The sequence below is a fragment of the Dioscorea cayenensis genome, chromosome 7 (genome assembly GCF_009730915.1).
Source record: "Dioscorea cayenensis subsp. rotundata cultivar TDr96_F1 chromosome 7, TDr96_F1_v2_PseudoChromosome.rev07_lg8_w22 25.fasta, whole genome shotgun sequence".
Classification (NCBI taxonomy): Eukaryota; Viridiplantae; Streptophyta; class Magnoliopsida; order Dioscoreales; family Dioscoreaceae; genus Dioscorea; species Dioscorea cayenensis.
The window spans coordinates 24,873,184-24,898,204 of NC_052477.1; the positions used below are offsets into that span (position 1 = coordinate 24,873,184).

Sequence of the window (25,021 nt, forward strand, 5' to 3'; positions counted from 1 at the left end):
ACTGGAATTTTGAACTTTGTATTAGTCTAGTGTGTGACCAGTTTTGAGGCCTTGCATGCTTATTGTTCTATGCACTGTGGGTGTACGGCTGTTTGTCGGTGTACCGGGTCTAGTGTGCTAGGTTCAAGGCATGACAACTTCTGCATTGATGACCTTTCACAAGGCAACTGCCAATTATGCATTCAAAGAGCCATTGAAGACATCATTGATAGTTGCCCAAGCCCCAAACAAGCTATCATATAGTATTATTACTGTGAGCTAGGTTACTATGATACCAACTTCTTTGGAATACCAGACACTAATGGCTTCCACATGGTCAATATATAATAATTAAAACATGACTTCATCAAGGCCAGTGGAAGTGGTGGCCCAATTAGTGCAAGAGGCTCTACTAGCCCATCCTCTCATGTTCAAATCCCAAGCTTTGATAAGTGAAATCTTGTATGCTCTTGCACAGTGTTCTTCAAATTTAACCACTAAAGAATGCAGAAACTGCTTGACTACCATATTGGCAAACATCAAGGCTTGTTGTTCTAGGGCTATGGGGTGGAAGTTTTTGACTCATAGCTGTTAGATAAGGTATGAAGCCGCAACTTTTCTTTAGAATCTCAATCAAACCAGTGCATCCATCACTAAAAGCTATTGTTCAAGCAATGGCTTTCCAGCTTCTAATGGCTTGAATGCCACTATAGAGCTTGAGCACCTCCTGTCAAGCTTAACTGAACAAGCTCCGGCATTTAATAGCTTCTACAACACAAGTGAAGGAGACGACATGAACAAGATCTATGGCTTAGAACTCTATAAAGGAAATCTATAAAACGAAATGGATGACTGACAGAGCTACCTGCAGGATGCAAGTAAAACCATAGTAGAAGACTCTCCAAACAAAACACAAGCCATTGAATGGTATAAGAAATGTTTTGTTAGGTACTCGAACTAGAACTTCTTTAGGAAGGTGGACTCTCATAGTGTTCATCCGCCATGTGGAGTGAACCAACTATCGGCTAAGGCGAGTAGTGCTACGGTGAATTTGGCACTGGGGTTGATTAATGATACAGTCAATAATCAAATGTTTGTGGGTGCTAGAAAAAGGAGATCAATGACTCATTGATAGGCTATGTTCTCTTACAGTGCACTAGGGATCTTAGTAAGGAAGAATGCAGGCAATGCTTGTAGATTGGCTGAGCCAGGTGTCTAGCGAATACAACCATATTGAGAGTTACTCAGAAGTCAAATTAGGTAGCTGAGTTGAAATGTTTCGTGGCTGGCTGTCATGTATGTTGCATGAAGAAGTCAAAGTGGTTGTGTGTGGTTTCACGTAAAAGCACCCGTATGTTTTCTACTTTATCTTTATCTTTAATGCACGAGAACAATGTTTGTAGTGACACCTTTTGTAAGCTAGTGTTGTGCTCTCTCTATAAGAGGATAAGTTTGTAAGGCATTATCATCCAAAATATAATACATCTTTTACATCTCTCTAAATCTCCATCTCATCCTAGTATATCTTCATACTCACAAACTCAGCAGTTGTATCAGAGCTTGTGGGATCAATGGCCAAAAGTGACAGTACCACCCAAAGCCATGTACCACTCTTCAAAGGAGAGAACTTCAATCTTTGGTGACTCAAGATGAAGACTATGTTCAAGTCTAAAGGATTGTGGAATATAGTAGAGAAAGGGTTTAATGAAGAAGGAAAAGAGGTTGAGGTAGAGAAGAGAAGGGAGCAAGATACTAGTGATCTATATCTTAAACAACAAGGATTGGATGAGAGAATTCTCATCCGAATAACTGAGGCATCAATGGTGAAACAAGCATGGTATGTGTTAAAGATGGAGTATCAAGGAAGCTTCAAGATTCTTTTAGTAAAACTCTATTTCCTTAGGCAGGAGCAAGAGATAATGAAAATAAAAGGTCGAGATAAGGTTCAGGACTATATAACAAGAGTCCTAGATGTTGTCTATCAAGTAAGAATGCTAGGAGAATCTATTCCAGAGAAGATAGTTGTTGCAAAGATATAAAGAAGTCTCGCACTAGGATTCAAACGTGTTGTTTCTTCCAAAGTGGAGGCCAAGGATCTTGGTACCCTCTCAGTAGAAGAGCTAAGTAGTTATCTCAAAAGCCATGAAGCTATACAGATGCTATCCACTGGAGAGTAAGGTGTAGCACTGTAGGCCATGGCCAGTGAGTTTGGAGAAATAAGCATTTGTGGAGGAAGAGCCCGGGACATGGCCCTTTTTGAGGCCATTTCCTAGGTCGAGGTAGAGGAAAAACACTAGAGCCCATTACCAGACAGGAAGACTACAAACAGAAGTAGCTAAGGTCTGGTGGAGAGTACTTCAAACAAAAGCCACAGAGGCCAGTCGTCCAGTGTTATGTTTGCAAAAAAATTGGCCATAAACAATCTTAGTGTCGGTATAATGTAGCCAACTACACCGAAGAAAAAGTCAAGGAGAGTAAAGCAAATGAAGAAAGGATGTTGTTTATGTCAGGATCAAGGAACACACACTTAAAATTCTCAGTAAGTTCACTCACACACCAGACCAACTATGAAATGTAATCTCATACTCAAGAAGAAGAACTGAGATAAAGATTCACTCAGAACAACACTCTTCGTTTCATTCATTCATTACTCAGTCATTTAAACAAACACATAACAGACATACTTGTCTGGAATCACACTAGCATACATGCTGAAACAAACAAACAACTGCTAATATAGTAACAACAACTTTAAGCATCTAAACAAGTAACTAGAAACAAAGACAATTCAGCAGGTCTTGGTTCCAATGCACAACTATGTCATTGACATTCACATAGTTACCTGCAATGTAGATATTCTAATCACCTTCAATCTCCAACACACTTCCCTTGATCAGAGAATTTCTTAACTCCCAGTCCTTCTCGTAAGAACTCAAATTTGCCTCTAGGTAGTGCATTGGTGAGAACATCAGCTAGTTGAACTTCAATGCTGCAGTGAATTACTTCAATTGCCCCATCCTTCATCAGGTCTCTTATAAAGTGGTAGCGGATGTCAATGTGTTTAGTGTGACTATGATGAGTGGGGTTTTTGACAATAGAAATTGCTGAGCGATTGTCACACAATATAACCGTTGCTTCATATTGTATTTCACCCAAGTCCGGTAAAAGTCGTCGAAGTCACACTGCTTCACATGCTGCAGCTGTGAGTGAAACATACTCTGCTTCAGTGCTTGATAAGGCAATGATCGGTTGCTTCTTTGAACACCAAGCGACAGCTCTTGATCCAAGTGAGAAGACCCATCCTGTGGTGCTCCTTCTATCATCTTGAGACTCGCCCCAATCACTATCAGAGTGACCAGTCAACTTGAAATTCTCAGTTTTGTTGTACCAAATTCCATGACTTACTGTGCCATTGATGTATCAAAGAATCCTCTTGACAGCTCCAAGATGGTGTAAGCTTGGTTTTTTGCATGAACTGAGACACCAATGACATGGCATGCATAATATCTAGGCGAGTGTGGGTGAGATACAACAACCCACCAACTATTTTCCTGTATCTCACTGGATCTGCATCACCAGAATTGTCCACTGAATGAAGTTTTTCATTTGAATTTAAAGGATTGTCAACACTTTTACACTGTGACATCCTTGTCCTCTGAAGAAGATTGACAGCATAATTCTCTTGAGATACAAAAATAGAACCTCTGCATTGTATCACCTCTAACCCAAGAAAATATTTCATGGGTCCAAGATCTGTCATTTCAAATGTCTGCATCATTGCTTCCTTAAATTCAATTAACATCTTTGTCGATGATCCCATATAAAGTATATCATCAACATACATACAGAGTAAAAGAATTCCGGAGGTACCTTCTCATTTGCTGTAAACAGTTGGTTCGTTGATGCTCCTGACAAATCCCATTTGTTCAAATTCAGCATCAATTCGACTGTACCATGCTCGAGGTGCCTGTCGCAAACCATACAAGGAATTATGGAGACGATATACATGATCCTCCCTTCCATTAACAATGAACCCTTCTGGTTGAGATACAAAGACTTCTTCTTTGAGATCACCATTTAGAAACGCTGATTTAACATCAAGTTGATGTATTTCCCACTCCTTCTTAGCGCTGAGTGCCATAAATAATCGAACGGTCTCCATTCGGGTCACAGGAGAGAACACTTCATCGAAGTCAATTCCTTCCCATTGTAGGAACCCCTTAGCCACCAGACGAGCTTTCTTCTTCAATAGAGTGCCATCTGAGTTAAATTTTGATTTGAAAATCCACTTCAAACCAACAACTTTCATCTTCTCCGGTAGCAAAGTTAACTCCCAAGTTCCATTCCTCTGAATTGCATCTAGCTCTTCATTCATAGCTTTGATCCACATCTCATCCTTTATTGCTTCTTCATATGTGGTAGGGTCAGCTGCAGTTAAAGCAAATGAGCAGGAACTATAGATATCCTTAAAATTTTGAAACCTCACCGGAGTAGCTTCATCTTCTCCGGCAGAGAAATCCAATTCATTTGGAGAAACATTGCTGTTTTGATGATTAAGAACTTGCTGTTGATATGTATGATCAGACGGTGAAGATTTATGCAATGTCTCGTTGCTATGCTCCATCTCCTTCTCACGTGATGGAGCACATGTTGAGGCATCCGAGTCAGCTGAAAAGGTGGACCAATTCCAGTGCTTGTCTTCAAAAAAATGCAGGTCCCTGCTGATGTGGACTCTGTTGGAAATGGGGTCGATCACTTTAAATGCCTTCGACCTATCACAGTAGCCGACAAAGATGCCAGCTCAGGACTTGGGATCGAATTTCACTCGCTGCTGTGAGTCAACATGTCTGTAGACCAGACACCCGAATACTCTGAGGTGGTCAACATGAGGCTTTGACCCGGTCAATGCTTCAACTGGAGTCTGAAAATCCATAGCTTTCGTCGGCGATCGGTTCACAATGTATACGGCGGTGGCGATAGCTTCGGCCCAATATTCTGAGGGCAATCTCTTCTCTTGCATCATCGTCCTCGCCATCTCCATTACTGTTCAGTTCCGGCGCTCAACAACGCCATTCTGCTGGGGAGTCCTGGGAGCTGTAAGCTGATGGAGAACACCGCCAAGCTTGCAGAATGATTCGAACTCACATGACGTGAATTCTCCTCCTCTATCTGTACGAAGAACCTTCAATGGGCGTGATAACTGAGTCTCCATCAATTGCTTGAAATGCTTGAAGTGTTGAAATACTTCTGATTTTTTCTGTAGAAAATATACCCAGCTATGCCTGGAAAAATCATCAATTAGTAATAGGAAATATGAGTTACTTCCAATGGAGGTTGTTTTTACTGGTCCTACTACATCTCCATGCACAAGCTCCAGAGGTCCCATGGCTCTTTTAGATATCCTTGTAGGAAATTTGATGCGAGTTTGCTTCCCCAGCGAGCAAGCTTCACTCTTCTTTGTTTCTGTTATAGATGGGAGGCCTGACACCATCTGATGATCACGCAAATCTTTCAAACTTTTCATGTGTAAATGGCCATATCGTTTGTGCCATAAGTCCGAAGCAATTTCTGCATTTTGTGCCATGTTTGCATGATGTACATCATTTCCATCAAATGGGAAAAGTCTATGCTTGGTCATTGCCACTTGAGCAACCTTTGTCGTAGATTTTCCATCTTTTATGATGCATCCATCTTTTGAGAATTCAACACAATATCCTGAATCAATTAATTGTACAACACTTAAGTTTAGTACAAACTGCACATCATTTAGAGTTGTAACTCTTCCAGTGTTAGACCGAAGAGATACCTTCCCAACACCTTCAACTTGGAGCATCTTTCCATCTCCTAACTTGATAGAATTCAGTGAAGTTGATTCAATATTTTGAAACAAATTTTTATCACCTGACATGTGGTTGGAGCAGCCACTGTCGATGAGCCAGATCCCACCATTTCTGTTTCAAATCTTCATCTGCAGCCATGAATGCAACCTCCTACTCTTCTTCTTCTTTTCCTTTTGTTTCTTTCACTACATTAGCCTCTTTGTTTCTGTACCAGCATTGGGCTTTGACATGCCCATACTTCTTGCATACAAAACATTGTATACCTTTGTATTGCTTGCTGCTATCTGCTTGGTGAGATGATTCTCCACGATTAGGCTCTGAATTTCTTCCACGCCCACGACCGCGTCCCCTTCCCCTGGGAAAGAAACGGCCTCTTCCTCTTCCACCTCGATGAGGATAATCACCAAACTGAGTTGAACCTCTCCCAGCATGCAAGGCTTTCTCTTCTTCATGATGGCCACTTTCAATGTTCAAAATAGATTCATGGTTTTTCAGAGAACTGCTGAGCTGCTCAACAGTTAGTGTGTTCAAATCCTTGGCTTCAATGATTGAGTGAACAACTAGAGAGAATCTGGGAGTAAGACTTCTCAAAATCTTAGATACAGCTGTCTTTTGAGGGAGAGCTTCTTTCATCATTCGAATTTGATAGGCAATGTCTAACACCCTGGTGATAAAGTCTTGAACGCATTCTCCTTGCTTCATCTTGACTGCATCAAACTCTCTTTGAAGAGAATGTAGTTGAATTGTGATGTTGTCCGAGTCTCCCTGAAATTCAGTCTTGATGGTATCCCAAGCTTCTTTAGCAGTTTTAGCTTCAGATATCCTCACAAGTATCTTTGGATCAAGGGCTCGTTGAATCAGGTACATGGCCTTGGCATCCTTCTTGAGACTTTCATTGATTCTAGTTGCATCTCCTTCCTCACTGAACCCTTTTTCAACTAATTTCCATAGATCCTTTGATCTAAACATGGTCTTCATCATCAGAGCCCAAAGGTTATAGTTGTCACCTTTGAAGTAGGGAACATCAGCATCCTTTACCGAAAAGCTTGATATCTTTATAAGTTCTCTTCTGCCCTCTCTGATACCACTGTCAGGATCAAGGAACACACACTTAAAATTCTCAGTAAAGTTCACTCACACACCAGACCAACTATGAAATGTAATCTCATACTCAAGAAGAAGAACTGAGATAAAGATTCACTCAGAACAACACTTTTCGTTTCATTCATTCATTACTCAGTCATTTAAACAAACACATAACAGACATACTTGTCTGGAATCACACTAGCATACATGCTGAAACAAACAAGCAGCTTCTAATACAGTAACAACAACTTTAAGCATCTAAACAAGTAACTAGAAACAAAGACAATTCAGCAGGTCTTGGTTCCAATGCACAACTGTGTCATTGACATTCACATAGTTACCTGCAATGTAGATATTCTGATCACCTTCAATCTCCAACAGTTTATGGCTTGCCAATATGATGGAGAAGAAATAAGTGGAACATGGATCATTGATAGTGGTTGTTCTAACCACATGACCATAGATAAGGAGCTATTTAAAATACTAGAGAACACCTCATTGCAGACGGTGAGGCTCAGTGATGGTAAAGAGTTGAGGATAGCTTGTGTTAGCACAATACTCTTACACTCCAAGATTGGGAAGGTCAGCAAGCTCACCAAAGTCCAATATGTACCTGAACTGGCACACAATCTTCTCAGCGTGGGCCAGTTAATGGCTTCTGGCTCAGTCACAACTTGTAAGGGATCTAATCGACATTACAACACTAGATCTCATAAGTTTCTGTAAAACATGCACCTCCAGAAAACAAGCAAGATAACCATTCCTGAAGGAACAATCTAGGCGAGCAACTACACCACTAGAACTCATGCATGAAGACTTAGTAGGACCCATGTAAACACCATCTTTAGGAGGTAATAGATATATATTTCTTATAACTCATGACCATTCTCGATATAGCTGGGCATATTTTTTGCAGTGAAAGTCTAAAGCCTTGGATCATTTTAAGGCTTTCAAGCAAATACAAGAGAAACAGTTGGGCCGATCCTTGAAGGTTTTCGCATTGACAGAGGAGTGAAATTTACCTCTAGTGAAGTCAAAGTGTACTGTGAGTCACATGACATTCATCACTAAATTACATTACCATATACACACGAGCATAACAATGTGGCAAAGAGAAAGAATCGCACATTTGTCAAAATGGCGTTGCCAATGCTAAAGGAGATGAGTCTTTTGCTATCTCTGTGGGCAGAAGTAGCCTCTGCAGCGGTGGCCATTTTGAATAAATCTCACACCATTGGTGTCAAAGGTCAGACACCATATGAGGCCCTCAAAGGAGAAAAACCATCAATCAGGCACTTGCGAGTGTTAGGGTGTATGGGCCATGTAGTGACTGATTCACACCTTCGTCGGAAACTTGATTCAAAAACAAAGAAATGCTTGTTGATTGGGTATTGTGAAGACACAAAGGCTTATAAGATGCTTAATTAACCCAATGACTGGAAAGGTCACCATCAGTAGGGATATTAGTTTCTTTGAGAATCTTCTGTGGGTTTGGTTAACATCTGATAATTCAGCACCTTTGTTTATGATGGTTGATTCACTAGAAGAAAAGTCAACTAGATCCCCAACACCTTTAATACACCAACCTGAGAGCTCACACCCGAATAACATACCATTTCTTGTAACTCCAACCGAAGAGTCATCCAACAGGTCTCCCACAACCTATCACTCACTCACTGATATCTACAACACATGCTCTTTTGCTTTTACTATTTCAGATCCTTCCTTATATGAAGAAGCTGCTAAAGACTATGAGTGGCAATCGGCCATGAGAGAAGAAATGAAGTCCATTCAGCACAACCAAATGTGGGAACTCACCAAATTACCGGATGGGAAGCAAGCTGTTGGGTTAAAATGAATCTTTTAATCCAAGTACAATACTAAAGGAGTGCTGCACAAAAGGAAGGCCTAACTAGTAGCTAAAGGTTACTCTCAAAGGGAAGGTGTCGACTTCGATGAAGTATTTGCACCAGTGTCACGTATGGAAACTATTAGAATCTTTCTTGCCATAGGTGCGCACAGGAGCTGGCTTGTATACCACCTCAACATCAAGTCAGCATTCTTAAATGGTGAGTTAAGAGAAGAAGTATACGTCTCTCAATCTCAGGGGTTTATTATCCAAGGAGAAGAGTTGAAAGTCTACAAACTTTAGAAGCCATTATACGGGCTATGCTAAGCTCCCCGCACTTGGTATAGCTGAATTTATCAATACTTCATCAACTTGGGATTTCAATAGAGCTCCAATGAACCAACTCTATATATAAAGCATCAAGGAAAAACTCACATACTACTCTTGTGCATATATGTAGATGATATCATGTACATGGGATCCTCTCAGGAGTTGTTATTGGATTTTAAAGAAACCATGATAAAGGCATTCGAAATGTCTGATCTTGGGTTACTTCGGTACTTCTTGGGTTTAGAAGTAAAACATGGTAAAAACTCTGTCTTTATATCCCAGAGAAAGTATTCTAAAAATTTCCTGTGCAAATATGGCATGCTTAAGTGTAAGCCAGAGTCAAGTCCAATGAATACTAATGAGAAACTTTGTTTGGATGATAGTTTGGGAGATAAAGCTGTTGGAAGATATAGGAAACTTATTGGCATCTTACTGTATCTTACTCACACTAGGCCGAATGTTAGATATGTAGTCTCGGTGGTATCCTGTGACATGCATCATCCCTCGATGCATCACATGGGTGTAGTGAATCAAATTATGCACCACATAGCGAGCACTTTTGACTTTGGGCTGCTCTATGAGAACAAAGATCACTTAAAACTCAATGGTTACATAGACAGTGATTAACCCGGCTCGATTGATGACGGGAAAAGAATGACCAACTCGGTATTTGGGCTCTGTTTGACCACTATTACCTGGTGTTCAAAAAAACAAGATATCACGGCATTGTCGAGCATTGAAGCTAAGTATATCTCCGCTACTTCAGCCGCTTACCAGGCAGTTTGGATGAGGCGATTTCTTGAAGTCATGAATGAAAAGCAAATAGAGCCCACTGTGATCTTTTGTGATAAGAGATCTGCCATAGCTATTGCTTAAACCCAGCCTTACACGATCGTACCAAACATATCGACACAAGATATCACTTCATCTGAGGTCTAATAGGTAAAGAAGCTATCAAACTAGTTTACTATAACACCTGAGAGCAAGTTGCTGATGTTCTCACCAAGGCACTACCGATTCAAAAGCATGTATACCTCAAAGAGCTACTTGGCGTAAGAAACCACTGAGTAAGGTGAGTATGTTGAGAGTTACTTAGAAGTCAAATTAGGTAACTGAGTTGAAATATTTGGTGGCTGGCTGTCATGTACGTTGCATAAAGAAGTCAAAGTGGTTGTGTGTGGTTTCACGTAAAATTACCAGTATGTTTTCTACTTTATCTTTATCTTTAATGCACAAGAACAGTGTCAGTAGTGACACCTTTTGTAAGCTATTGTTGTGCTCTCTCTCTATAAGTTAGATGAGTTTGCAAGGCATTGTCATCCAAGATATAATATATCTTTTTCAACTCTCTTAAACTCCATCTCATTCCAGTATATCATCACGCTCACGAATTTAACAAACCAAAACAATGGGTTTCGCTATCTCTCAGGTAGTTGTACCATGAGGTTTGAGGTCAATCCTTTCTTTGATACTGCCTTGATATCAACTTTATCCCCACAGTGTCTCATAAACAAAATAATGGTGGCGATGAGTGATCTTTGGTTTTTTTCCTCCAAGATTTATTTTGCATATTATTCTTGTTATATAGTGCATTAAGTTTATGCATTAATAGAAGGAAAGAAGAAGTCAAACAGTGTTAATATTACTGCCATTGCTACCCCTGTTTTGTGATTCATCATTTTGGGTTCTTGTATCCTCTAGATATATATGGTGGAAGTTAAGGCACATAAATGGTATATATATATATATATATGCTACTTATTTATCTTTTTTGTTTGATGCTTATATGGTTAATAATATAACTTTTGCTTTATTCTAAGAAAGAAGAAAGCGATTCAAAGATCACAAGCCAGTTACTAGTAATGATTTGCCATTCATGGATCTTGCTACAATATAAGCAGCAGTTGGTAACTTTGTTGTTGAAAATAAGCTTGGAGAAAGGGGATTCGGTTCTGTTTATAAAGTAATTAATCACAATAATTGTCTTTCTAACCACTAGTTAAAAATAATGCTATCTCTGATAAGAGATTATCATGTCTTCAGGTATTCTGGTTAGTGGAATAGAGATTACAGTTAAGAGGCTTTCAGCAAAATCTAAGCAAGGTGCCATTGAATTTGAAAATGAGGTGAAGTTGATTGCCAAACTCTAGCATAGAAATCTTGTGTAAATGCTTGGTTGGTGTGCTGAGAGAGAAGAGAAACTACTCATCTATGAATATCTACCGAACAAGAGCCTTAATGCACTTCTTTTTGGCCAGTTCCAAACCAAACATGCTCTACCTTCTTAATATATTTCAAACATTTACATTGTCCCCCTCCCCTCCCTCTCTCTCAATTTTTGATTAACAGATTCAGAAAAGCAAGCACCAGTAGATTGGAATAGACGGCTTTAAATCATCAGAGGAATTTCATAGGCCTTCTCTATGTTCATGAAGACTCACTGCTCAAAGTCATCCATAGGGACCTCCAAGTCAGTAATGTTTTACTAAACAACAAAATGACACCCTTAGCTTTGAAAAAGCCTCTTGCCTCCCTAGCTTAGATGAATTTCCCTAATATCTGGATTTCTTAGATTAATTCCTATCTTAGATCTAGTTCTTTCTCATTTCTTATTAATGGGCAGCCATCCCCCTAGATTTTCTCTACCCGTGGCGTTCGTTAGGATGATCCCATATCTTATTATATGTTCATCGTTGTTTCCCAAAATCTTTCTTCTCTTCTCAATTTTGCTCTTAATATTGGTTTGATTCAGGGTTTTGATAGCAATCTTAATTATAATTTCAATCACCTAATTTATGCTGATGACCTAATATATTAGTCTTTGTCTCCCTATCTATGACATGATTTCTGGCCAGAATTCCAATGTTGCCATGTTAGTCATCTATTTTCCTACTTGGTTTGACAACAAAGTCACAAAGAGTATTAGATCTATTCTCATCTTCAAAATTGCTTCCTTCCTCCTTACTTATTTTTGAATTTTAATTTCTCCTAAAAGTTTGCTAGTTTCTTTATTTAAACTCATTATAGACAGGATAAAATGTTCTCATTCTAGATGGAGACATTAATCTAAATTATCTATGGATGCCAAATCTACTTTGATCAACTCTTTCCTTCTTTCTGATTCTATTCTCAAGGAAATCCATAAGATTGTTATGGGCTTCTTTTTTTTTAAAAAAAAAAAAAGAACCACAGGGGCTATTATATTAATAAGAAAATATGGAAACAAAGGAAGAAACAAAGCTGGGAAAATAAAGAAAGAAGAGACTAAAACAGTTAAAACTTGAATCCAGAATCAAGGAATGACTTCATTATCTAATGGGGAAGATCACGTCCGAAGAGGAAAAGATTGTCATCGGAGGAGTTGACACCATGGGTGGCCAGATTGATTGCAGGGATCATCCAGGTCTTGGGAATGCAATGGATGGTGGGAGATCCCAACTCAGCTAGCAGCGATCTGATATTGGCAATTTGAGAGCTGAATCTCCACATGATGACAGGGTCAGGACAACTGAGAATGGAGAGGGTTGTAGGTATGTTGATGAATATATGCTTGATATTGAGTCGATTAACTAAGACTGGTTGGAGCGCGGCATAGAGGGCAGAGAGTTCATCCAATAAAGAGTCGTTTCTAGAAATCGCGCAGCAGCCTGCAAGGTTAACAACATAGTTAGAATTTGAGAGAAAAAAGCTTGCAGAACTTACCAAATTGTCCGGATTGGAGCTGGAGTGGGAGAATAGAAGTAGTTCATCAGCACAGGTGAAGTTATTCAGTATAAGTTTTTGCCCGAGTAAGCAACGGTTACCAGCGATGTGATCCTGCACATGAGAAAGAGCTCTACAAGCAATAACAGGTATATTAATGGAAGCATTACGAAAGATGACATTGCAGTGAGATTTCCAAATTAGCCAAGCGATTGCTGCAATGACAGATTTATAGTACTTAGAATGGCCCAAATCAGTAAGCCAGGAGCCTTCAGCAAAACCATTGGGGAAATGGATGAACTTGTTGAACTTCCATGGGGTGGCAATGGAAAGGGCTTCCATGCTATTTCTTAGAGTTGTATTACTAATTCTAAAACTGAGGGAGGCCTTGCACTCAAAAATCTCTTAATTGCTATACATTCTCTTCAGGCTAAACATGTGTTCAAATACTTAAATTCGGTTGATTCCATTTGGGTTAATATCCTTCATCTTAAGTATGGTCGGCTTAATTTTTGGAGGGATGTAGCACACCATAATTGCTCTTGGTTCTTCAGAGGTTTTTGTGGTATTGCTGCTATCTTAAAACCCTTTTGTAGGATTAATTATCTTAATCCCTCATGTACTTCTTTTTAGTTAAATCCTTGGTGTTTTGAGATCCCCCTTGCCTTTAAGCCCACTTTCATTAACATTACCCTAGATCTTGACATGCTCAATTGTTCAGATTTTATTTTGGATGGCAGTTGGAATTACTACCTTTTGAGTAATCTCTTTAGTATTATGATTGATGAGATATTTCCTAAGCTTAGCCTTATTGATAACAATGGTGCCAATTATTGGGTTTGGGCTCCAAAGGCTCATAACGCCAAGATTTCTTCCACTGTTTACCATTTTTTGAACCGTGGTCTAACAGTTTCTGAACCTTGGGTGGGTTGGAGGAAAATATGGCATCTCAAAGTCACCCCCGGATCAGGCATTTCTTCTGGATGGCTTTTAAATGGAGAATTTTAACTAGTGATTTTCTGAATTCTATCAATCTGGGTCAGAGAAACATGTGTATCTTTTGTGGCATTCATATTGAAACTGCTGATCATCTGCTCTACTATTGTGTTGAAGCCTAACTGGTTTGGAATATCATCTCTAATAGGTCTGCTAATCCAATTTATTTCCCTAATGGTTTTGTGGCTAGTGATTGGCTTGTTAGATCTGATGTTCCTGCTAAGATGAAGTCTTTAATTGCAGTGACTATTTAGTATCTCTGGAAGGCTCATTGTGATGTAATTTTTTGTAATATTTCTCCTAATTATGAGGTTATTTCTCACATGGCTTATAATCATGCTAAGGACATCACTTGTGCTAAAATAAAGTTGGCTGGCAAAAAGTTGATTCTCAACAATTTGACTAATGAAGATGGGCTCTTCGTGTTCTCCTTTTCTTGTTAGTCTGGTCATGAGTAGAGAAGGGCATGGGTTAGTTAACCAGGCCTGACCCGACGGGTCCAAGTTAGCTTTTGGCAGTCCCTTAATAGGCCCTGCCAACAATATGGGTCCACCAAGCCTAGTTAACCTGGCGGGTCACGAGTCAACTCAAAGTGACCCTAACCGGGCCCAAGGAACACCTCCAAACTTGCGAGCCGGGCCCAGAACCGCCGGTTCCCGGGACAGCCCACTAGTTTTATTTATTTTTAAAATAAATTATAAGTTTTATTTAAAATATTATGAAAAATGTAAAAAAAAAACACAAATCTAATGAGTTAGTTATGAGTGCTTTTATAGCAAATTGTCATGTGCTTTTTTCTATCATAGGTGATGTGGGACTAAACATGAATAGTATAAACTTCTTTATTGGTTATATCTTGTAGTAAAGGAAAAAGAATTTAATCTCTTGTTTTGATTGGCTAGCATCATGATGTTATTAGAGTGTTGGTATTATAATTCAAATGATGTTGTTCACAATTATTATTATTATTATTATTATTATTATTATTATTATTATTATTTTGCCAAAAATCAAATAGAAATCTTAAAAAAAAAAACTTTAAGATAATTTCAAATTAATCACAATAATTAAAATATTTATTGTTATTAATTTATTTTGTTAAATACTTTTTATGAAATGTATTTTATAATAATTTCAAAACCCAATATTTGTTGACATGGGATTAAATTTAAATTTTTGTAAGAATCATTGATTCATTAAAAAGATAATGGTTGGAATTGTAGAGAGATCTTACTAAATGAAAAAAAATTATTTTTTATATAAAAACCTATAAAATAAAGAAATGATTAATCTAAAAATATTTTAAATGATTCTTTTACAATGAATCAATTGTTAACATTATCTCATAATGAATATATTTATTATAATTTATTTTTTTGGTTTTGTTAAAATATATTGTTAACATAAAGATTGATAAAAAAAAATTATAATTAAAAGATTTTTTTTATATAAATTAAATTAGAACTTTATCATTAATTTAATAAAAATTGAAGCTAATTATATATTAACTAAATTTTCTAAAAATATTATGATTTTAAGTTAATAATATATGAAAAATGTTTATAGTTTTAAATTAAGTTGTTTGTAGCATGACATATCATTCAAAATATTGAGTTGTATAACAATATTTTTACATAATGCATTTTACATCAATAACTTCTATATATATATAACTTCCCTCCCTAATCACTAAGAAATGTTGGGTTATTTGGCTAAAGCTTTTAAGTAAGTGGGTCTTGTGTTTGAACCCCAAGTGAAGCAAACAAAGTTTTTCTATTAAATTTTATTTTAAAATAAAATAAATTGTCGATCAACCCAGCCGGGTGACCCGCCGGGTCACAGGTTGGGAAGATACCAACCTGTAACTAGGCCTACTAGAGTCCTAGTTTTTCTTTTCGTTGTATCTTTTTATTTTGGTGTCTCAGAATTTAACTTCCATGCTTAACTTTGCCCTCCGACAGGAAATGATTTCTGGCTTTAACAATCATTTATGTTACAACTTTTTTCACCTTATGTATGCGGAAGATCTCTAGGAAAACAGTTAGATATATCAAGCTTTGTCTTTCTATCTACAGGCAGCTGACTGATCAAACTCCTAATTCTGCTAAGCGGGCTGTTTATTTCCTTTCTTGGTATAGCAAGCGTGTTAGTAGGGGCGGCTCAAGGGTAAAGCTAATCAAGAGATCGTTTTTTGGGAGCCTCGTCTTAGTTTAAAACAATATAGTTTTTAAAATCTAATCAATATGATTATCAAAATAACTATGTACAGAGTCCATGATAACTTATGACTTTAATTTGAGGCCTCATCATTAACTTTTAATTTTTAAAAGTTTTAAAATCCTATCCTTTTGTAACCATAATAATTATTTAATATATAATTAATTAATATTTAAATTTTTAATTTAATATTTCACCGGTTTCAAGTCTTTCATCAACTAGCTTTTTAAAATAAAAACAAATAAATTAAGTTCTTAATTTTTGTTTACTTTAATGTATAATTGTTTTTCTTCTTCTCCAAACAAACAAATCTATTCCCAAAAAAAAATATAGCTTCAATGCATAATTAATGCTCTATCTTGTCCCAACCAACCAATCTTTCCCCAAAATAAAATAAAATTAAATGTAGGCGTGTGTAACTAATGGTCAAATTTTTTAATGTCTATTATAAATCAAGATCCTAATTACTTTATATGGTTATTGTTTTTTTATCTTTGCTAATTTCTATTGAGTTCTTGTTTGCAATACTCATCACTTCACTAATTCATAAGTGACAACCAACAAGGAGTCTGAGGCATATATTTCCTTTGAGGCAATTTATCCATATATACTACTCAAGTTAACAGGTTCTATTGTTTTAACATTCTCATGTTATTTTAATTTATATTGTTTTTAAATATGCCGGCCCAAAAATATGAATCTTGTTATGCAAAACTCAAGGAAAAGAAAAAGAACTGAAACTTTATTACATTCTCAAAAAGGTGCTACTAATAAATTTCTAACAAGCAATGCAAAAACAAAGTAAGAAAACATAGAAGAGACTAAAGAATGTTCTTTAAATGAAGTTAATGAACAAGTTAGTAACATGGTTGAGTTGACTGATATTGGAATACAAGAACTAGTGAAAAATCTAGCATAGATCCTTATGAGGACCAACTTGTGAATGAATCTAATGATTGCATTTTTAAAAATATACATGATCTTAACCAATGGAAAAATATTATTGCAAATTTGAGAGATTTATTAGTTAAAAAAAATGATTAGTGTATTGTAGATTTTTCAAAATATATATTATCGAGACATTTTTCTGCGACACATTATATTCAAAATTTGGCAAATGGAGAGAAGCATGAAAGACGATGGTTGATTTATTCTAAAGGCTTAGATAAATTATTTTATTTTATTTTTGTAAGTTGTATAGCTCTATTTCAAGTACTGGTAAACTAGCAAATAAAGGTACTAGTGATCGGAGAAATCTTAGTACTAAGCTTAAAAATCATGAAACAAGCAATGAACATGTTATTAATATGAGTTCATGGATTGATTTAGAAATGAGGCTATTGAAAAACAAAACAATTGATAAGCATGTACAAGAACAAATTAATAGAGAGAGGGAACATTGGAAAAATGTATTATTAAGAATTATTGTCATGATAAAAACTCTTGGTAAAAATAATTTCGCATTATGGGGGAAAAAGGAAAAAAATCAATCAAGAAAGTAATGGAAATTTTTTAAGTCTAATTGTAACGATTGCAAAAATTTGATCCGATGATGCAAGAACATATTCAACGCATTAAACATGATTGAATTCATAACTATTATCTTGGATAACATACAAAATGAATTAATAAATTTGTTAGCAAATGAAATTAAAGATAAAATTATTAAAAAAGTTTAGAAGAAAAATATTTTTCGATTATACTTAGTTGTGCTCTAGATACAAGTCATCAAAAGCATATTATGTCTTTCATTGTGAGAATTGTGGATGTTTCATCAACTCCAATAAAAATAGAAGAACATTTTTTAGAGTTTTTAGAAGTACATGATACTGGTGGAAAATTTCTTTTCCAAATTATTGTGGATGAAATAAAAAATATGGTCTTGATATTAACAACTCAAGAGTACAGGGGAATGATAATGGCTCAAATATGAAGGAAAACACCAAGGAGAGCCAAAGAGAATTTTAGATATAAATCCTAGGTCATTTTATACACCATTTGGTTGTCATAATCTAAATTTGGTGCTATGTGATATGCCTAATTCTTGCACTAAAGCTATCACATTTTTTTGAGTAATACAACGTATTTATTCATTATTTTCTTCTTCTACTAAATGGTCGAAAATTTTAAAAGATACTATACCCAATTTAACTCTTAAACCATTATCACAACCATGTTGGTAAAGTCGTATTGAAAGTGTTAAAGATATAAGATTTCAAACTCCACAAATAAGAGATGCTTTATTGAAATTAGTAGAAGTTAGTGAGGATCCAAAAAGTAAAAGTGAAGCTAATTGTTTTCTATTAAGTCAATTAGGAAAATTTAAAATCAAAAGATATCTGTATTGATGTTGTTGTAGATCAAATAAAAGGTCTTTTCTCTTTTCTCAAAAATATAGAGAAGAAGGATTTGCAAATGCTATGGTATCTACTAAAGAAATTGCATTAGAAATGAATATAGAACCTAAATTTCGTGAGAAACATATTATAAGAAGAAAATAAACAATTTGATGACAATGGTACTTGCGAAACAACAAAGACCATTGAAGAATCTTTTCGAATTGATTATTTCTTATATATTGTGGATAATGCTATTCTTTCACTTCAAAGTAGATTTGAACAATTCAAATTATATGAAGATACTTTTGGCTTTCTATTTAGTGGTGAGAAATTGAAATCGTTAGATAATGAGAATTTTAAAAAATGTTGCATTGACCTTGTATGTTGCTTAAAGCATAATAGTTACTCTGATATATATCAATGGTTTGGATTTACTTTTTGAATTGAAAGTATTAAGAGAAAGCATGCAAGTAGAAGATAATACTCTAATTGGCATACTTAATCAAATAAAAAGGCTTAATTATTTTCCAAATGCATGTATTGCCTATAGAATAATGTTACCAACTCCTATAACTGTTGCTTCAACTGAAATAAGTTTTCAAAATTGAAATTAATAAAATCTTATCTAAGATCAACAATGTCTCAAGAAAGATTAAATGGATTATCTCTATTATCAATTGAAAAACAAATGTTAGAAGAAATTGATTATAAAAATTTAATTAATAACTTTGCATCTCAAAAATCAAGAAAAATAAATTTTAAATAAATTTTGAGAGTGGGAGATCTTCTTCTTATAGAATGACATATTAATCTTCTGTGTTGTTGTTGGATTTCTCGTAATTGTACTTTCATAAAAGCAAAATATGTTTTATCCTCTTAATTGATTATGTTGGGATTTATTTAAATAGTATAGATGTCTTTATAGCAAGGGATTCAATCTTGACTTGTTGGCATACTTGGATGGGTTTCTCTTTGCTTTAAATCTATGTTAGCTACTTGTGTATGGTTTTTGTGGTAGTCCAGATGTAACATGCACAAACAGTAAGACTTTCAACTCATTTTTTGGATGGACTTCAAATTATTACAGACTTTTCAAAGGAAAACAAACTTGAGATAGGGAAGTTGATTCAATCTACTCAATCTCTTACGTCGTATACTCTTATTACTAATACATCTTGGCATGAAAATTTTAATATGAATGGAATTTGGTATGTGCTAGTGAATAACTTCAATATTATTATATTTGCTGGAGCATTAGCTGTGGAGTTCTTTTCAAGCCTACAAGCCAAAATGAAACCTTTGCAATTGCTATGAAGCTCAAGTTGTGTTCCCAAATGGAGTCTTTGATCAACTTGTATTTTGTCAAATTTCTTAGCCTCAATGATCTTTTCCAATATGAAGCAATGGATGTGTTTTGAAGATACAAAGATGATATCAAGTCAACTAAACAACTTATGAAGACTTGCAACAATGTCATGCTAGAGCTCATTCCTAGCAACAAAATTTAATGGCGGATAAACTTGCTTAATCTAGTAGCATAAATCCCAAAGGTTTTGATCTACCTAAATGAATGACACATACTGCATGTTTATGTTAAGGAAGCCTTTTCTTTTGAACTAGCTTTATTCAATAATTTTTTATTTGTTTTTTGTTGTTTGTTTTGATGTCTATCATTTTGTTGTTATTTGTTTTACAATATGTTTTTTTTAATAATTTTTTTCTTATTAATTAATCATGGCCAAATTTTATGTTTGGGCTTTAGGCCTTTATAAGCTCTGAGCCATCTCTGCGTGTTAGTAAGAGCATTTGTTGAATTCTAACGTTCCTTGCTGCCTCTTTCCCTCTTACATACCTTGCCATTGTGATTTCCCCTAAGAGATTGGCAATGATGGTTTTTAATTCTATGATTGATAGAATTTAGCGTCTTTGCTCTAGGTGGAAACATTCCAAGCTTTCTTCTGCAGCCAAAACTGTTTTAATTAACTCCTCTTTGATATCTATCCCCATCTATTATCTCTTTGTTTAACCCATTCAGGATTTTATCCTTAACGAGATCACTAAGATTGTTAGAGGGTTATTTTGTTCATAAAGATGGCAATGGAAAGGGCATCCATGCCATTGCTTGGGATGGTATTACCAACTCCAAACCTGAGGGGGGCCTCAGTATAAGAAACCTTCTTTTTGCTAAGCAATCTCTTATGGCCAAGCATGTTTTTAAGGACATTAATTTTGATGATTGTATCTGGGTTAATATTCTGCACTTAAATATGGTTCGCTTAATTTTTGGAGGGATTCTATTCCGACTTGCTGTTCATGGCTTTTTAGAGGTTTGTGCCATTATGCTATTAATTTGAGACCTCATTTATGGATTAATTCTGCAAATCTGAATGATATTTCATTGTGTTTTGATTCGTGGTATTCGGAGATTCCTCTTGCGTTTAATCCCACTTATGTCAATATGAGTTTTGATTTTGAGTCTCTAGGATTTTCAAATTTCATTTTGGTTAATAATTGCAATGTCCAAAGCTTGAATCTTTTATATGGTGATAATTTGGATTGTTTAAACTCAAGACTTGGTAGAATTGATGATACTGTTGCTTATCATTGGGTATGGTACCCAAGTCTCAGAACAACAGAATTCCCTCCATGATTTATCAGTTTTTAAATCATCATCGTAATTGCTCAAATACTTGGCAGGGCTAGAAGAACATCTCGACCTTAAAAGTGGCTCCTAGGGTCAAACATTTTATGTGGCTTACTTTCAAAGGCATAATTGCTACCTATGAGCTCCTTTATTTGATGAACCTGGGTCTCCTTAATCTTTGTGAAATGTGTGGCCTAGACTTTGAAACTATTGATCATCTTTTATCTCTTTGTAGCAAGGCTCGCTCAATTTAGAACCTGATCAGCCTTCAATTTGGTAAATGTAATAATTTTCAGGACAATTTTGGTTATGGTAATTGGCTTATTTGTGGCACCTGCTCTTTATATGATAAAGGGTAAACAACCAAAATGGTCCCTTGACTTTGGGTGTTTTCTATTTTGGTCCCCCAGTTTTAAAAAGTTATGATTTGGTCACTTATATTTAATTTTATTACAATTTAGTCACCTGAGTGAATGCCGTTAATGGCAAGCAGACATGGCCTATGACGTGTCACATTTATTCCAATTCAGTAACATCATATTCCATCTTGGACACCCACGTGGATGCCAAGTCAGTCGTCTTCAAGCTCTGAAACCCTTCAACCATCTCCATAGCCATCCTTCCAAGCTCCTCCATCTTTTCCCTTGCCCTCTTCCCCTTCTCTCCCACCATTAACTCTCTCACTCCCTCCTTTATCTCCTCCCTCTTCACCACCCATCTGCACCCACTTTCCTTAGCCTAAAATTAGCTTCAAGTTCGTCAACGATCATCTTCTCATTGAGTGCATGATCAATGATCATCGGCCACGTCAGCATCGACACAGCAGTGACCATCCTCTCTAGCATTGAGTTCCACCCACAGTGCCTCACAAGCCCTCCCACTGCTTCATGCTGAAGCATGCCATGTTGCGGTGCCCCATCAAACTATCTTTCCTCTCTTTCCAGGTATCTTCTCTGGTGGTCGCCATGAAGCGTCTCTCACCACCCAAAGGTAGGCACACTCCGCCACCTCCTCCAACTGCTCTGTGTATCAATTGTGTATATAAGTCCCGAACACCATGAAACCACGGAGTTCATTTTCTTGTCATTTAGCCATATCAGAGATAGTCACCCTCATTGGTGAGAGTCACCAAAGAAAATAGAGATAAATAAGCCATGCAAGAGCTCCATTATGGAAGAATGATTCAAAGAGTTTATGTACTCACATTCATTGAAAGAGAAGCTGTTGAAGATAATGCCTAGCTGTTGATGCCGCTTGTGTTGTGTTCGCTGAGAAAGAGAACTACAGGGTCATTAGGATTGCTGGAGTCGAGAAAGATGGTTGGGACTTGGTGGCGAGAGATGAGAAGAGAAAAAGGAGCACCAGAGACGTGGATGAGCTCGTCGGAGGAGGTGAAGGACTTGGTGGCCAGAAAGATGTTAGAGCTTGAAGATAACTGATTTGGCATCCACGTGGGTGTTCAAGATGGGTTATGTGGTTGCTGACTTGGAATAAATGTGACATGTCATAAGCCACGTCTACTCACCGTTAGCGGCGCTCACTCGGGTGACTAAATCGTAACAAAAAATAAAGATAAGGGATCAAATCATAACTTTTTAAAACTGGGGGACCAAAATAGAAACACACCAAAAGTTAAGGGACCATTTTAGTTGTTTACTATATGATAAATCTGTAATAGCTGTAGCAGCTTGGTTTATCTGGAAAGCTAGGTGTGATAAGATCTTCAGAAACACCAAGCCAAACTGCAACATTATTACTTGCAAGACTTTTGCCCATATTAAAGGAGTTTTCCTCTTCTTCTAAGGAACAACTTGGAAAGCGCCTAATTCTCAACAATTTCTCAAGTGCAAATGACCCTTTCTTATTTATAACCAGCTTTCAAAGTGGTGTTAAAGGGGTAAGTGGAGCAGGTTTTTTCATATCTAATTCTAACTATCATATGTCGATGGCAGGTTCTTGTCCTTCTTATGCTGAGACAGACATTGAAGCCGATATTCTTGCCCTCAACTTAGCTCTTCAGGTTACTGTCAATGACAATCTTCAGGTCTGTCACTTGCTTGTAACCAGCCCTGAAGTCTGAAGAATTGTGAACACAAGCTATCATCTGGACAATTGGAGGCTTAGCTATTGGATTCCTATCCTCAGACATTTCATCACAGTGATTGTTAATCCTTGTATGTACGCCATTCCACGAAGATGGGTGTCTCCTGCTGCAATCTAGCCATACATGGAGCCAACAAACTGCATGATTTATCTCTATACTATCAGGGCCCGGATCTTCCTAATTGGATTATGAAAAACTTTCAAGGTTTTGGTTTTGCTTTCTAGTTAGTTTTGCTGTTTTTGGTTATTTGTATTTGAGTTTTAGTATTTCTTTGTCTGTTCCTTGACACTTTTTCATTTAATAAATTAGCCATTGGGCTCCTTTCTTCCACAAAAACAAAAAAACAAAAACAAAAAAATAAAAAAAAAAACAAAATGACACCCAAGATATCAGACTTTGGCATTGCTAGGATTTCCGGAGGAGATGAAAGTGAAGCTAATACAAACAGAGTCATTGGAACTTAGTACGCTACTCATTTTTAGATGTTTGCTTTTGTTACACTATATGCATATATAATCCCATATTAACATGACACTTGAAAGAGTGGATACATGGCTCCAGAGTTTGCAATGGGAGGCTTATTCTCTGCGAATTCTGATGTTTATAGCTTTGGGGTTCTCGTACTTGAAATAGTAACTGGACAAAGGAATGGAAGAGAACACTTTGAAAAACATGGCCAGACTCTTATCAGAAATGTGAGTTATTATAATTCAAAACAATATGTGATTAATGAGATAATAACTATAAATTATATTGAAATACAGCAGATGTGGCATTTGTGGGTTGAAGGAAGAGCAGTGGAGTTGATGGATCCTTTGCTTGAAGGTTCATATCCAAGTAATGAAGCAATGAAATGCATCAAAATAGGTTTGTTGTGTGTGCAAGAAAATGCAGAAGTGAGACCTACAATGTCTCTTGTTGTTCATATGCTGAGTGTTGATGAAACAGTGTTTCCAGAGCCCAGCCAGCCTCCAACTTTTATGAGACAGAGAAGTTCTGTGACAAATGAATCATCCTCGAGCATTGGGTCTCATGCAACCCTCGTTCATTCTATCAATGATGTTACCAATTCTGATGTCCAGGCTAGATAGTTTGATAGTGTAATAATGTACATGATTATTTAATCATGCAAGCAACTAGATCATATCCTTGATCAGATGCTTGACTGGAGCAACATATATATCAAGAACCATGAGTTATATACAAGGGCAGCTCAAAGTAACCAGAGGCCTAAAGCAAAATTTTAGAATAAAACCTCTAATTTATTTAATAAAAATTAAATTTAAATAAAATTTAATTTCAATAAACTTCTTATTTGAGATGTTTGTTTATCTTTTTATATGCTACTAAAATTGTGATGAAAGGATATATTTAAAATTAATAAGCAAAACTCAACAAAGTAAAAAATATAACAAAAAAATATAACAATTTTAAAATGACAAAAGTTCTTAGTTACAATTAAAAAAATAAATATTATATTAATTTTAGAGGAACAAATGCACGAAGAAAACACTATAGAGGATCAAAATGAAATTTTGAAAAATTAATTAAAGAAGATATGAGACTGATTAAACATTAAAATAAAAATATTTAATATTTTATGATATTATTTTAAATTTTAAAAGTTAACTAAGATTATATAACATTGACTAAATATTAAATTAAAATATTTTTATATTAATTACTGGAGCCCTTTAGAATTTTGAGTTTTTAAAATTATCATTAAAATAATATAAAGATGAGGCTTTAAAAAAAATTGGGGGCCAAAGCAATTGTTTCATTTGCCTCACCCTTCAATCGGTCATGGGTATATATAGATTGGTGAAGATGGTTGCCTTGCTTTTGACTTTCATCGGTTCATGTTCACGTTGTTTTTTTTGAAGTGGAGTGCTTTTCAATTTTTGTCCCTGTGGTGAAACATAGTATTTAGAACAA

At 36.1% G+C, this 25,021-nt stretch overlaps 1 pseudogene; it reads left to right on the forward strand.

The window, feature by feature from the left end:
* The first annotated feature begins 8,886 nt into the window (after positions 1-8,886).
* Positions 8,887-24,177, forward strand: LOC120265214 (annotated as a pseudogene).
* The last annotated feature ends 844 nt before the right edge of the window (positions 24,178-25,021 follow it).